The sequence below is a fragment of the Dasypus novemcinctus genome, chromosome Y, assembly GCF_030445035.2.
Source record: "Dasypus novemcinctus isolate mDasNov1 chromosome Y, mDasNov1.1.hap2, whole genome shotgun sequence".
NCBI lineage: Eukaryota > Metazoa > Chordata > Mammalia > Cingulata > Dasypodidae > Dasypus > Dasypus novemcinctus.
Genome location: NC_092216.1, coordinates 14,797,185 through 14,813,964, shown reverse-complemented (window position 1 = coordinate 14,813,964; position 16,780 = coordinate 14,797,185). Strand labels below are relative to the sequence as shown.

Sequence of the window (16,780 nt, the reverse complement as noted above, 5' to 3'; positions counted from 1 at the left end):
CACCCCTAACAGTATAAATTCCAAGAGGCCTACCCCAAGACGTATACTTGTTAAATTATCCAATGTGCAAGACAAAGAGAAAATACTGAAGGCAGCAAGAGAAAAGAGAACCATCACATACAAGGGAGGCTCCATAAGATTAAGTGCAGATTTCTCATCTGAAACCATGGAGGCAAGAAGGCAATGGTATGACATAGTCAAGGTACAAAAGAAAAAAGCTTCCAACCTAGAATACTCTATCCTGCTAAGCTAGCATCAAAAATGACAAAGATCGAAATATTCACAGATAAAAATAAACTAAGAGAGAATGCCAATAAGAAGCCTGCCCTTCAAGAAATGCTTAAGGGAGTTTTGCAGGAAGAAAGAAAGAAACCAGAAAGACAGAGTTGGAAGAGAGGGTAAGAGCAATTAAAAAGACAAAAAGAAAAAAAACTGAAACAAAATAAGACAAACACAAATCCAAAGAAAATATGAGGGAAGAGGACTGGACCCAGTGGTTAGGGAGTTCGTCTACCACATGGGTGATCTGCGGTTCAAACCCCGGATCTCCTTGACCCATGTGGAACTGGCCCACACGCAGTGCTGATGTGCACAAGGAGTGCTGTGCCATGCAGGAGTGTCCCTGCATAGGGGAGCCCCATGCACAAGGAGTGTGCCCATAAGGAGAGCCACCCAGTGCCAAAAAGTTCAGCCTGCCCAGGAATGGTGCCGCACACATGGAGAGCTAATGCAGCAAGATGACGCAACAAAAAGAAACACAGATTCCCATGCCACTGACACCAACAGAAGCGAACAAAGATGAACACACAGCAAATAGACACAGAGAACAGACAACTGGGGGGGGGGGATAGAAATTAAAAAAATAAAAAGAAAAAAAGAAAATATGGCTAATATAAGTAATTTCTTGAAAGTAATAACACTGAAGGTCAATGGATTAAACTCACCTGTCAAGACACTCAGACTGGAAGACTGCATAAGGAAATATGACCCATTTATATGCCATCTACAAGAAACACATCTTAGACCCAAGGATTCAAGGAGGTTGAAACTGAATGGCTGGAAAACAATCTTACAAGCAAGCAATAACTAAAAAAGGGCAGGAGTAGCAATATTAATATCAAACAAAATAGACTTGAAATGCAAAACAATTGTGAGGAAAGATGGACACTACATATTAGTGAAAGGGATAGTCTTTCAAGAAGAAAGAACAATCATAAACATTTATGCTCCTAACAAGCATGCCTCCAAATACATGAGGTGAACAATGGAAAAACTAAATGAGGGAATAGATACCTCTAAAATTATACTGGGAGACTTTAATACACCACTGTCAACTTTGGACAGAACATCTCAAAAGTGAATCAGTAATGAAACAAAGGCTTTGAACAATATATTAGAGGAGCTGGACCTAACAGACATGTACAGAACATTACACCAAAATACAGCAGGATATACATTCTTCTCAAGCAAACATGGATCATTCTCCAAGATAGACCACATACTAGGCCACAGAGAAAGTCTCAATGAATTCAGAGAGATCGAAATCATAAAAAATAATTTCTCTGACCACAGTGGAATGAAGCTGGAAATCTGCAAGGGCCAGAGACCCAGATTTGGCAAAAAGAAATGGAAGTTCAACAACACACTCTTCCTGGCAATATATTGGGCTTCACTTTTCAAGTTCACAGATAGGTTTAACAATGGAAGAGGAGGAATACTGGTGTGGGATGTTATTGACAGGGGACACATGGTTGGCAGGGAGTTCTACAGGGCATATATCCAGGGTACATAAAAATGTTTGGATATTTTCATAGTGGATACAATTAAAAACAACAACTGAGGGAGGGCTGAGTTCCTAGCCAGGGGAGCTCTATCACAGTCCCTAAAGGAACAGCAACAACCCCCCAAGTGCAACAGTAAAGACCAAAAAAGAAGGACGTTCCAACAATGAGCCCTTGATACTAATGACTATGCTTGTGAGCCTGTGCACCTGAAATAAGAACATGGCCTAGAGCTGCAGAGTGCCTAAGAGTTACTCCTGAGAGCCTCTGTGTTGCTCAAATGTGGCCAGTCTCGAAGCCAGACTCAGTATGTAAGTGTGTTGCCTTCCCCCTAGCATGGGACATGATTCCTGGGGATGAGCCTCCCTGGTGCCGAGGGATTACTACCAAGTACCAGCTGATGATGTAACTAGAAAATGACCTTAAATAAAAGGGTCACCTCGGACCAGAGGAATATCTCAATCTACATATAATACCAGGAGTTAAAAATGCTTTTTGACCTGAACCAAAGGGGGAAATGGAAAGGACAAATGAGTTTATATGGCTATGAGTCTCCAGAAGGAGCCGGGAGGTTATCAGAGGGGTCGCCCTTATGCACACCTCAGCAGAGTACCAGAGACAGATAAAGTAGATAGAACCCTGGGTATTGGTTCTTCTGAGGGCTACAGAGACCCACAGGTTCTATGGTCATGGCAGATGGAGTACAGTGCCATGTCAGTTGGCCCTACTTTGGAGTTTGTGTTTCTGTGTGATGGAGCTGGACTCAGATGTGATCTTTGTTCACAAGCCTCTCCTGTTACTTTTACTGGAACTGTAGTTGTTGCTGGGGATTAATGTATACCCAGGGGACCTGAATCTCTTGACTGGCCATGTGATAGCAAGGCCCTGAGCCTCAACAGACTTCAACTACTACACTCTGGTTTAATGGACTTATCTCACTCAGATAACATGGAGTTGAGGAAGGTCAACCACCACACCAGGGAGCCAAGAGTGCCTACAGCAGCTGAAAGCAGGAGGATTGCATCCAGCATCCATGTGGATGATATAGATGTGGAGTGGACACAACTATTCCAAGGTCCACAGGATGGAGGAATAGAGTATGGATTAGAGTGGACTTACTGATACTCTATTCATGATCTATTGTGATTAGTAATTGAAGAAAATGTTGCATTGGTGTGGAGAAAGTGGCCATGGTGGCTACTAGGGGTAGGGAATGGGAGGAAGAGATGGGATGTGGGGGCATTTTCAGGACTTGGAATTGTCCTGGGTGGTGCTGCAGGGACAGTTACCAGGCATTGTATCCTCCCATGGCCCACTGGGTGGAATGTGGGAGAGTGTGGACTATGATGTGGACCATTGACCATAAGGTGCAGCGGTGCTCAGAGATGTATTCACCAAATGCAATGAATGTCTCATGATGATGGAGGAGATTGTTGTTATGGGGGGAGGAGTGGGATAAGGGGTGTGGGGTGTATATGAGGACCTCATATTTTTTGAATGTAATATTAAAAAATAAAGAAAGACAAAATGAAAAAACACACTCTTAGAAAAACAGTGGGTCAGGGAGGAAATCTCAAAAGAAATCAATTACCACCTTGAAACTAATGAAAATGATAACACAACATATCCAACCTTATGGGATGCAGCAAAAGCAGTACTGAGAGGGAAATTTATAGCCATAAATTCATATATCAAAAAAGAAGAAAGAACTAAAATTGAAGAACTGTGCACTAGGAGGAATTAGTAAAAAAACAAAAAAACCCCACAAAAACCAACAACCTAAACCCAAAGGAAGAAGAAAGAAATAACAAAAATTAGAGCAGGACTAAATGAAATAGAAAATAAGAAAGCAGTTGAAAAGATAAGCAAAACCAAGAGCTGGTTCTTTGAGAAGATCAATAAAATTGACAAACTCTTAGCCAAACTATCAGAAAAACAGAGAAAAGATGCAAATACACAAAATAAGAAATGAGAAAGGGAATCTCACCGCTGACCCCACAGAAATAAACAGTAACAAAACAGGACACTTTGAAAAACTATATTCCAACAAAAAGGACAATTCAGAGGAAATGGACAAATTCCTAGAAACACATATGCAGCCTACATTGATGAAAGAAGAAATTGATGATCTAAACAAACCAATCATAAGTAAAGAGATAGAATCAGTCATTAAAAACTTTCCAAATAAGAAGAGCCCTGACCCAGATGATTTCACAGGTGAATTCTACCAAACATTCTGGAAAGAACTAACACAAATCTTGCTGAAATTCTTCCAAAAAATAGAAATGGAAGGAAAATTGCCTAACTCATTCTGTGATGCCAACATTACCCTAATACCAAAGCCAAACAAAGACACCACAAGAAAGGAAAATTATAGACCAATCTCTCTAATGAACCTAGACGTGAAAATCCTCAACAAAATACTTGCTAATCATATTCAACAACACATTAAATGAATTATACACCATGACCTTCTTGGTATGCAAGGATGGTTCAACATAAGAAAATCAATTAATGTAATAAGCCATATTAACAGATTGAAGGGAAAAAATCACCTGATCATATCTATAGATGCAGAAAAAGCATTTGACAAAATATGGCACACTTTCTTGATGAAAACACTCCAAAAGATCAGAATAGAATGAAACTTTCTCAACATGATAAAGGGTATATATGAAAAATCCACAGCTAACATCATTTACAATGGTGAAATCCTAAAATCTTTCCCTCTAAGATCAGGAACAAGACAAGGATGCTCACTGTCAACCCTTCTATTTGACATTGTGTTAGAAATTCTTGCTCGAGCAGTGAGGCAAGAACCAGACATAAAAGGCATCCAAATTGGAAAGGAAGAAGTCAAAATTTCACTGTTTGCAGATGACAGGATCCTATACATAGAAAACCCTGAGAAGTCTACAAGAAAGCTTCTAGAACATACAAATGAGATCAGTAAAGTTGCAGGTTATAAAATCAATGCACAAAAATCAGTAGCATTTCTGTACACCAAGAATGAGAAATCTCAGGAGGAAATCAAGAAACAAATACTATTTACAATAGTAAATGAAATAATCAAATACCTAGGAATAAATTTAATTAAAGATGCAAAAAGCTTATACACAGAAAACTAACCAACATTGTTCAAGACATCAAAGAAGACCTAAATCAATGGAAGAATATTCCATGTTCAAGGATAGACTAAATATTATTAAATATTATATTATTAAATATAATTAAAATGTTATTAAAATGTCTAAATATTATTATAAATATTATTAAAATTATTATTAAATATTATTAAAATGTCTATCCTACAAAAACTGATCTATAGATTCAATGAAATCCCAATAAAAATCAACACAGCATATTTTAATGAACTAGAAAAACTATGTATGAAGTTTATTTGGAACGGAAAGATGTCCTGAATAGTCAAAAACATATTGAAAAAGAAAAATGAAATTGGAGGAATCACACTGCCTGACTTCAAATCATACTACAAAGCTAAATTAGGGAAAACAGCATGGTGTTGGCACAAGGATAGACACACTGACCAATGGAACCGAATTGAGAGTTCTGATATAGATCCTCACATATAGAGTCATATGATATTTGACAAGGCCACCAAACCCACTCAACTGGGAGAGAATGGCTTCTTCAAAAAATGGTGCTTGGAGAACTGGATACCCATATGTAAAAGAATGAAAGAGGATTACCAACTCACACCTTATACAAAAATCAACTCGAGATGGATAAAAGACCTAAATATAAGAGCCAAGACCATAAAGACCTTGGAAAGCAATGTAGGGAACCATCTACAGGACCTTGTAATTGGAAATAGCTTCATGAACTTCACATCAAAAACACAAGCAGCAAAAGAACAAATAGATAAATGGGACTTCCAGAAAATTAAAGCCTTTCGCACCTCAAAGTAGTTTGTCAAGAAAGTGAAAAGACAACCTACCCAATGGGACTAAATATTTGGTAACCCAATCTCTCATAGGAGACTAATATCCTGTATATATAAAGAACTCCTATATCTCAAAAATAAAAAGACAAACTACCCATTTAAAAAATGGGCAAGAGATTTAAACAGACACTTCTTTAAAGAAGAAATATAAATGGTTAAAAAGCACATGAAAAAATGCTCAAAATCACTAGCTGTTAGGGAAATGCAAATCAAAACTACAATGAGATACTATCTTACTCCCATGAGACTGGCAGCTATCAAAAAACCGAAGACTAAAAGTGCTGGAGAGGATGTGGAGGAATGGGAACACTTATCCACTGCTGGTGGGAATGCAGAAGGATCCAGCCATTCTGGAGGACGGTTTGTTGGTTTCTCAAAAAACTAGCTATAGATTTGCCATATGACTCAGTAATTCCACTGCTGAATATATACCCAGTAGAACTGAAAACAAGGACATAAACCGATGTATGCACACCAATGTTCATAGCAGCACTATTCACTATTGCCAAAAGTTGGAATCAACCCAAATGCCCATCAACAGGTGAATGGACAAATAAAATGTGGTATATACATACAGTGGAATACTACTCGGCTATAAGAGTAATACAGTACAAGCACACGTGATATCATGGATGAATCTTGAGAACCTTATGTTGAGTGAAGCAAGCCAGGCATTGAAGGACAAATACTACATGACCTCACTGATACTGAATAAGTAAACCAAGCTGTCTCAGAGAGCTAGTGATTGGACGATAGGCCTAAAGGAAGTTGGGGGGAGATGAAGGTTGTGAGCTGACAGCTACATGGGTGAAATCTATGATAAGCTGGCGTTAAGTATTTGTACAGGGAAGGGACAAAATGGGGGTATAGGGATACCTTTGGGTGGGGCATTGTGGGCTTGAGGGCAGCTAGGCATGGGAGGATGGGTCAGATTGCCCAAGAAATTGGGGGGAGGGTGGGGGGAATATTTGAACATAGGGGATTGTTAGGTATGTGATAGAAACTATAATGTAGAAAAAACTCTTTAGAAAATATAATAAGGAAGGTTACTTGTTTAAGATGCTTCAGGGGGGGCATCTGATACAGGGCAAGCTTCTAGGGAGTGTGTGAGTGCTCCTTTTGTCAGAGGGAGTTATATCATTGAGTGGAGACCCATACAATGAGTGTGAAGGTATACCCACATCCTAGGGAGTACTGATATTCTCAGAGGGAATTGTGTCTGTTGAGTAAACTGGTGGCTCCAAATGAGTTAGGGTAGTTGAGTATGTCAAGCCCTCAACATTGGTGCAAGTATCTGTGAATATGGTTCTTCAAGTAATGAAGATTGATTGTCACTGTGGGCCCTGAGGGAAGGCAGAGAGCGGTATTGAGTAGATGGAATCCTTGTAAATGTGGGGCAATGGAAGTGTTCCACAAGATCATGCAATGATGGATATAGGACATGTTAAATTACACCAAAAATGTATAAAAGTCTATAGGCTAAAATGTAAACCATAAGAAATTTAGAAGATTGTATAATCTAAAATATAAACCATAGTGTAAACCAAAATGGAGCCATGTTTGAAAGCTATGTTTCAGGGCAGCAGACTTGGTCCAGTGGTGAGGGTGTCCGTCTACCACATGGAAGGCCCACGGTTCAAACCCCGGGCCTCCTTGACCCATGTGGAGCTGGTCCACACAACAGTGCTGATGCGCACAAGGAGTGCCGTGCCACACAGGGGTGTCCCCGTGTAGGGGAGCCCCTTGCACAAGAAGCATGCCCTGTAAGGAGAGCCGCCCAGCGCGAAAGCAAGTTCAGTCTGCTCAGGAATGTTGCCGCACACATGGAGAGCTGACACAACAAGATGAAGAAAGAAAAAGAAGCACATATTCCCATACCACTGAAAACAACAGAAGTGGACAAAGAAAAACATGCAACAAATAGACACAGAGAACAGACAACTGGGGGGGGGGGGGTTGGGAAGGGGAGAGAAATTTAAAAAAAAGTCTTTAAAAAAAAGAAAGCTATTTTTCAATATCTGTACATCAGCTGCAGCAAATATACTATGAACATGTAAAAAGATCATTGCTGGGGAAGGGACAAAGTGATTGATGTTGGATATGCGGGAGTACCCTATATTGTATGTATGAATTATTGTGATCTAAAACTTTTGTGAAGACAAACTTAATAATTAGAAAAAAACAAAAAGAAAGGATGTAGATACTGAGGAAGAAATGAAAGAAATTGCCTTGCCACTATACATACAATACCTATTACAGTGATGAAAGGCAAAATGTCAAAAACAAAGATTTTTCATTTTTTCATTTTTTGATACCCCAATTTATTTTTACTTTAATTTTTCTAAATTAGTATGAATTCTATTTCTAACCTTGAAATCCATCACTATATTCCATTTTACTATTAATGGAACTTCGTAATATATTAGGCTTCATTTTTTAAGAGGTTTTGGATCACAGAGAGGTTCAACTATGGCAGGGGAGGAAAAATGGTGTGGGGTGTTATTGACGGGGGGCACATGGTTGGGAGGGAGTTCTCCAGGGCATGTATATAGGGTACATAAAAATGTTTGGATATTTTCATACTGGTTTCAGTTAAAAACGACAACTGAGGGAGTGCTGAGTTCCTAGCCAGGGGAGCACATTCCCCAGTGGAACAGCAACAATCCCTCAAGTGCAATGGCAAAGACCAATAAAGACAGATGGTCCAACAATGAGCACTTGATACTGATGACTATGCTTGTGAGCCTGTGTGCCTGAAATATGACCTAGGCCTAGAGCTGCAGGGTGCCTAAGAGTTACTTCCTGAGAGCCTCCATGTTGCTCAAATGTGGCCAGTCTCGAAGCCAAACTCAGCATGTAAATGCATTACCTTTCCCCCCAGCATGGGACATGACTCCCGGGGATGAGCCTCCTGGCACTGAGGGATTAGTATCGTACCAGCTGATGATGTAACTAGAAAAAGACCTTGAATAAAAGGGTCAACTCAGACCAGCAGAATATCTCAGCTTACATGTAATATCAGGTGTTAAAAACTGCCTTTAGACCTTGAATAAAAGGGGAAAATGGAAAGGACAAATTAGTTTATATGGCTATGAGTCTCCAAAAAAGATTTGGGAGGTCATCAGAGGTGTCATGTGTATGCATACTTCAGCAGGGTCCTAGAGACAGCCAAAGTATTTACATCCCCAGGTACTGGTTCTCCTGAGGGCTACAGAGACCCACAAGATCTATGGTCATGGAAGATTACTCTCAAGTTCAGTGCCATGTCAGTGGGCCCTACTTTGGAGTTTGTGTTCCTGAGTGTGATGCAGTTGGACTTGTCTTGACCTTTCTACATATGCCTCTTTTGTCACTTTTACTGAACCTGTGGTTGGCACTAGGATTGGTGTATACTCAGGAGATCTGAATCTCTGGACTGTCCATGTGACAGCCAGGCCCTGAGCCTCAGCAGACTTGCAACTCCTACCCTCTGGTTTATTGGACTTACCCCAGCCAGGTAACAGGGAGGTAAAGATGGTCAATCACCACACGAGGGAGCCTAGAGTGAGAACAACTGCAAGCAGGAGAATTGCATCCATCATCCATGTGGAATCTAAGCCCCCTCTCGATATAGAGGTGGAGTGGACATAACCATCCTAGGGTCCATAGGATGGAGGAATAGAGTATGGATTAGAGTGGAAATCTGATATTCTACAATGGAACTATTGTGATTAGTAATGAGACAAATTGTAGCATTGATGTGGAGAAAGTAGTCATGGTAGGTGCTGAAGGTAGAGAGAGGAAAGAAGAGATATGATGTGGGGGCATTTTCAGGACTTGGAGTTGTCCTGGGTGGTACTGCAGGGACAGATGCTGGACATTGCATGTCCTGCCATGACCCACTGGGTGGACTGGGGGAGAGTGTAAACTACAATGTAAACCATTATCCATGTGCTCCAAAATACAATGAATGTGCCACGATGATGGAAGAGGTTGTTGATCTGGGAGGAGTGGGCTGATGGGGTGGGGAGTATATAGGGACCTCTTATATTTTTTGATTGTAACATTAAAAAAAATTAGAGAATGGGAAGTGGACTTGGCCCAATGGATAGGGCGTCTGTCTACCACATGGAAGGTCCACAGTTCAAACCCCGGTCCTCCTTGATCTGTGTGGAGCTGGCCCACGTGCAGTACTGATGTTGCACAAGGAGTGCCTTGCCACGCAGGTGTGCCCCCCGCATAGGGGAGCCCCACACGCAAGGAGTGCACCCAGTAAAGAGAGCCATTCAGTGCAAAAGAAAGTGCAGCCTGCCCAGGAATGGCACCACACACACGGAGAGCTGACACAGCAAGATGATGTAACAAAAAGAAACAGATTCCTGGTGCCACTGACAAGGATAGAAGCAGTCACAGAAGAACACATAGTGAAGGGATACAGAGAGCAGACAATGGGGGGGAGGGAAGGGGAGGGAAATAAATAAAAAATAAATCTTAAAAAAATAGAGGAAAAAAAAAAACCCAGGAAGGTCTTCTGTAATATATCATCATCATCAATGGTCAAACAATTGTGATAAGAATGAGGTGAAATTTAGCAACAACATAGTACAAAACCAAACCAAATCAAACTCTTGAAGCCTATTACTTGCTAGATTAAAGGAATTAATTATTGTACTACATTTTGACTGTAGCAATATAAATTGGCAATAAATATAAGATTTCAAACAAAAAAGAATGTCATTAGATAGGGAGAAACAAAGTGCTCTGAGGGTGCAGAGGAGTGTAAGATTGGAAGTAAGAATAGTAAAGAGAAGAACCAAGTAGAAGTATTTTAGAAAATCATAATATAGTTCTTACATGCAATTATTTCAAATGTTTTACTTTCTAAATGAGGCCGTTCCCACACTGAATCCAGGAAGCTGTTCAGTGATGGATCATTCATTTTGGCTTTAACTTCAAACTCATACAGCAGAAGCAGTGTCTCACATGAATCATTTGAGAAGTCCCCTAAGAAAGAGGCAAAAACGCAACATGCTCTGTGATTACATTTCATTATTCTCTTTTCTACTAATCCCTCTACTGGGGAGGTTTATTTGTTGAGGAAAATAAATCTTAATTACAAATAGATAGTTGGCCTCTGTGACAGATGTTTTTATATTTTTAATCTATAAGATCATCAATACTTTCAGTACCCTGTAATGCATTCACTAGCATTACCTACACTTCCTGAAATTATTGCCATGATGGTCCTAATTAGCCTGAAGAAGTCCTGGCAGCTGTCACTAAGAATTCTAATTCCAACCCAATTTATATCTTGACTCCTGTGAATTTTTTCTAGGTCCATGCTTACTCTGAGGGCTGGGCTAACCAGAAAATGCAATGCTGTATAATCTGATCGTGGTTTTACTTTAAGAAAAGTAGTTTCCAAATTGTTTCATTTATTCAGTCAACAGTATTTCTTGGGTATCCACAATGTGTAGAATCCCCTATCAAGTGGCATGTACTACTTTGTGGTATAGTTTTCACGCACCCTTGGTGGATGGAAGTGTTTAAAAGGTTTTGAGGGACACCATGCATATGATAAACTGAATAAAGTGCACTCATGTTAAACAAACAGCTCATTGAATTTTACATGTTTAAACCCATGCAAACACTATCAAGATCATGATATAGAACCCTTCCAATACTCCAGAAGGTTACCTTGTGTTCCTTTCCAGTCAATACTACCATACTAGAGGTAACAACGTTTATCATTACTGATTGTTTTTGCCTGATCCTGAATTTCATTGCTAGTAAATAGGTATACAATGAATTTTTGCATATTGGCCTTTTATATTTTTTATTTTTAAAGATCTATTTTTGTTATTTATTTATTTCTCCCCACTCCCTCATTTTTTGCACTTGCTGTGTTCTGTGTCTTTGGAGGCACCGGGAACTAAACCTGGAACCTCCCATGTGGGGAGCAGTCTCCTAATCACTCGAGCCACCTCTGTTCCCTGCCCTGTTGTGTCTCTCATTTTGTTTTTTTATTCTTGTGTCTCTTATGGCATCAGCTTGCCATGCCTGCCCATCACGCCAGCTTGCTGCCTTGCTCCTTTTCTTTAGGAGGCACCAGGAACCTCTGCTTCCTGCTTTGTTGTGTCTCTCATTATGTTTTTCTTCTTGTATCTCTTGTTGAATCATCTTGTTGTATCAACCTGCCATGACTCCCTATCATGCCAGTTTGCTGTCTTTTTAAAAAAAATTATTTTATTTATTCCTCCCGATTCCCCCCGTTGTCTGCCCTGTTGTCTGCTCTTTGTGTCCATTCGCCATGTGTTCTTCTGTGTCTACTTGTGTTCTCATTAGGGGGCTCTGGGAACTGATCTTGGGACCTTCTGGAGTGGGAGAGAGGTGATTACTCTCTTGTGCCACCTCAACCCCCTGTTCTGCTACGTCTTCTTATTTTCTCTCCTCTGTGTCTCTTGTTGCATCATCTTGCTGTCCCAGTTCTCTGCCTTGGCTGGCACTCCTGTGTGGGGTGGCTTTCCTGCACTGGGTGGCACTCCTGTGCAGGGTGACATTCTCATGTAGGCCAGCTCACTGTGTGGGCCAGCTTGCCCTCACCAGGAGGCCCTGGGCATTGAACCCTGGACCTCCTATATGGTAGATGGAAGCCCAGTTGGTTGAGTCACATCCATTTCCCCTAGCTGTCTTCTTTAGGAGGCACTGGTAACCGAATCACAGACCGCCCATGTGGTAGATGGGAGCTCAGTTGCCTGAGCCACATCTACTTCCCTGATCTTTTATCTTAAAACTTATTAACTAATTAGTTCCAGTGACTGTTTTTTTTTTGGTAGGTTATTTGGATTTGATTTTCTAAGCAGACAACTATGCCACCTACAAACAGAAATAATTTTGTTTATTCTTTTCCATGCTATATGTCTTCCCCTCCCCCCTTTCTTTTGCTTGCCTTAATGCACTGGCTAGGACCTCCAGGACTATGTTGAACAGAAGTGGTAAGAGTAGACATCCTTGTGTTGTTTCTGATCTTTTGGGTAAATCATGCAGTCTTTTGCCATTAAGTATGATATTAGGTATAGGATTTTTGTGTGTTTGTGTTTGTATGTGTGTAGGTGCCTTTAATCAGACTGAGGAGCTTTCCTTCTAGTCCTAGTTTCCTGAGAGCTTTTTTTTTTTTAAAAAAGTACGAATGGATGTTGAACCTTGTCAAATACTTATTCTGTGTCTGCTGAGATGGTCATGATTTTCTTCTTTAAATCTGTTGATATGGTGAATTATATTGATTGAGTTTATAGTGTTGAAACAACTTTGCATTCCTATGATAAACCTCGTGGTTATTACATATTGTCATTTTAATATATTACTAAATTCAATTTGCTATATATTTTGTTGAGGATTTCTGTATCTATGTTGATGAGGGATATTGGTCTTTAGTTTTCCTTTTTTGCATTGTCTTTGTCTGGTTTTGGTATCAGGGTAATAATGACTTCATAAAATGACCTGGGAAGTGTGCCCTTCTCTTCTATATTTCTGGAAGAGTTTGTGTAAAATTGGTATTATTTGCTCTTTAAATGTTTGGGAAAATTAGCCAGTGAAGTTTTCTTTCTTGGAAGAATTAAGCTATGAATTCAATTTATGTAGTAAGTATAGGATTATTTGGATTATCTTTTTCTTCTTTTTTTTTTTTTTGAGGTGCTGGGGCCAGAGATTGAACCTGGGACCTCATAAGTGGGAAGCCAGAGCTCAAGTACTGAGCCACATTGGCTTCCCTGAGTTGGTTTTTTGATTTGTTTGCTGTTTGTTTTTAGGAAGCACTGGGAATGAACCTGGGACCTCGTATGTGGGAAGCAGGTGCTCAACCACTTGAGTTCTGAGGCCTTGCTTGGTTGTTTGGGGTCAGGGGTCTGGCCCTTGGTACTGAACACCTCTAGGCTGTCCAGAAGCCAGGAAGCTGGGCTTGCCCAGCTCTTCTTGCCTCATTGCCCCATCTCTTGCCCTTTCACAGCTTTCTACCTGAGGCCACAGGCTCAGGTAGCTCCTGCTTGCAACTGGGGACCTCCTTTGGGCTTGTCTTCTCAGAGATAGGGTTGCCTGGATTGGTTGTCTTGACCAGACCACCAGGCACAGGTTGGGCATTATGCTGCCCCTCCTCATTAGCCCATTTTCTGGAATGATACCAGGACAAGGATCTCCCACCTCTGTGCACAGTGGGTGGGGACCTCTCATTTCTGCCCATGGTGAAGCTGGCTTGTGTGGAGCTTGTAATGTATGGTTCTGTGGGGGAACCCAAAGTCACGGAGGACAGGTAAAGGTTTAAATCAGGCTGTTGCTCTGAGCAGCCATTGAGGTTTGAGCAGGGTAGACTCTGGGGCTTGGTCTCAGCAGCCCCCTCCTTAAAGCCATTGCCATCCATGCTGAACTTACAAATGCTGAAGCTGTCATGGATGGAATCCTTGACAGTGTTCTTTTTCTTCTGCAGACAGCTGCTCAGGAAGTTGTTGACCCTATCTAGCTCCTGGGCAGGCCACTCCAAGAGCCTCTCCCTGGCAGGCTTTGGCTCCTGGCTTCCAGAAATATTGTGATTTCCCTGCTTTAGGGCTCCTGCTGCCAATTGGGCCTTCTCCTTTTCTGCATAGTGGTCAAAGAACTCAAAGTAGCAGCAGTCACAGACCTCGCCATCTCTTTGGTGGGTGGAGAAAAATGTGCAGGAGCTATGCTCTGAGATGCTATCCTCTTCTATGACCAGTACTTCATCTGTCTTGCAGGGCTGGGGCAGCTGGCATGCCAGGCCACTGTGTATAAAGTGTGTCTCCTGTACCTGGGGTTCCTGCTGTGAGTGCTAGGGAATTGCTGAGACTTTGGTGGTAGGAGGAGAGGCCTGCTTCAGTGACCACTATAGGGATGGCTGCACCTGGAGAACAGTGGAGGCATGCTGGTGGAAGGCAGGTGGGGGCTCTGGTGTGTGTATGTGAGTGAGTGTGGCGGGGGGTGGGGGGCAGGAGCAGCAGCAGCAGCAGCAGCAGCAGCAGCAGCAGCAGCAGCAAGATTCTCTGAAGCCTGGGCAGGGAAAGACAATGCTGTGTTGTGGACAACAGGTGTGGGTGGGGTGGTAAGCCAAAGGATCCTGGGTGAGATGGGATCAGAGATGCTGGCTGGGGGAGGGAGCTGTTGGGGGTTGAGGGCATTGAGGTCTGAGTGTTAGGGTGCTCTGAGATGGACCAGGTATAGGAGAAGGACTTCCAAGTGAATTGCCTGCCAGGGCCCCACTGGTGTGCAGGGAATTCCAGAGGCCTGAGAGATTGTGCCCACAGGAGCGAGCTGAGATCCCAGTTCCCTGAGTCCCTATGGCAGGAAGAAGAGGATGATGAATAGGACAATGAAAAGGAATGTCACTCCCACAAGACCATGATTTGCAAGATGTATGGGACAAGGAGATTGCCACTGCATGCCCTCCACCTGTTGGCATTACATCTTCTTTCATGCTCTTTGGGCAGACACATAGAGGCATCTAGCCTAGGAGATTCTGGCAGGCTTTGGCATGAAGTCAGGGGGCAGCTTCTCACCCTGCAACACCAGTCCATTTTGAGAAGGGCCTTCTTCTCACCCATTGCCTTTCTGGTGACACTGGAGGCAGCAAGTCTGCACAGATTGGCTAGAGATGGAGAGCGTCTGCAGGACAGGTGCTTCCTCGGGCTTGTCCTCCTCCCTGGGGTAGTGCTCCATAGGCGCCAGCACCCCTGGGGACCCTGCACCCACTTCTGCTTACAGGTTCTGCAGTAGTGCCTAGGACTTGTGTGGCTTCTGCCCAGGGAACTGCACCAACCCTACCGCCTTGGAGTCATGCTGCTGCTAGTGCTGCTGACTCACTCCACTCCTGCTGCCACCGCTTCCCTCACAGGTTAACAGCTTGGCTCCCCCTCCTCTGCTGGCTGCCAGCAACCACTTTATCTTTTAAAATTTCTATAGGATCTGTAGTTATACACCTCCAACCTTTTTTCAGTCCTCATATTAGTAATTTGTGTCTTTTCTCTTACTGGATCAGTCTGACTAGAGGTATATCCATTTTATTGATCTCAAAGAACCAGGCTTTGGCTTCACTGATTTTATGTATTGTTTTATGTTTTAAACTTTATTGATTTCTGCCCTTATTTTTATTCTTTCTTTCTGTCTGTCTGTCTGGATTTAATCTGTGATTTTCCCCCTAGTTTATTAAGGTGATAGTTTAGATTATTTGAGACTGTTCTTCCTTTTCTAATAGAAGTGTTTAATGCATAAATTTCCCTCTAATACAGCTTTAACTGTGTCCTCAAATTTTTATATTTCCATTTTTTATCAATTCAAAATACTAATAATTTCCCTTATAACTTCCTCTTTGATCCATGGGTTATTTACATGTTGTTTAATTTCCCAATATTTGGGAGACTATACAGATACCTTTGCAATATAGATTTATAGTTTAATTCCATTATGGTCAGAGGACATACTTCCATGATTTCAATACTTTCAAAGTTTTTTTGAGATTAGTTTTATGATTCAGAATATGGTCTATCTTGATGACTGTTCCATGTGCATTTGAAAAAAAGTGTATTCTGCTCTTGTTGGCTATAGTTTTCTATAAATGTAAATTTTTAAAAAAGATTTATTTTTTATTTTATTTATTTCTCTCCCCTACCCCCCTTCCCCATTTCTGCTCTCTGTGTCCATTCACTGCATGTTCTTCTGTGTCTGCTTGCTTTCTTGTCAGCAGCACTGGGAATCTGTGTCTCTTTTTGTTGCATCATCTTGCTGCATCTGCTCTCTGTAGGTGCAGCACCACTCCTGGGCAGGCTGTGCTTTTTTTTGTGCAGGGAAGCTCTCCTTACAGGGTGCAGTCCTTATGTGTGAGGCTCCCCTACATGGGGGACACCCCTGCATGGCATGGCACTCCTTGTGTGCATAAGCACTGTGCGTGGGCCAGCTTACCACACTGGTCAGGAGGCCCTGGGTTTGAACCCTGGACCTCCCATGTGGTAGATGGATGCTCTATCAGTTGAGTCAAATCCACTTCCCTATAAAT

At 41.7% G+C, this 16,780-nt stretch overlaps 1 pseudogene; it reads right to left on the bottom strand.

Annotated features, from left to right (window-relative positions):
- Nucleotides 1-10,552: 10,552 nt before the first annotated feature.
- Nucleotides 10,553-15,447, bottom strand: LOC139438259 (protein FAM193B-like; annotated as a pseudogene).
- Nucleotides 15,448-16,780: the final 1,333 nt, after the last annotated feature.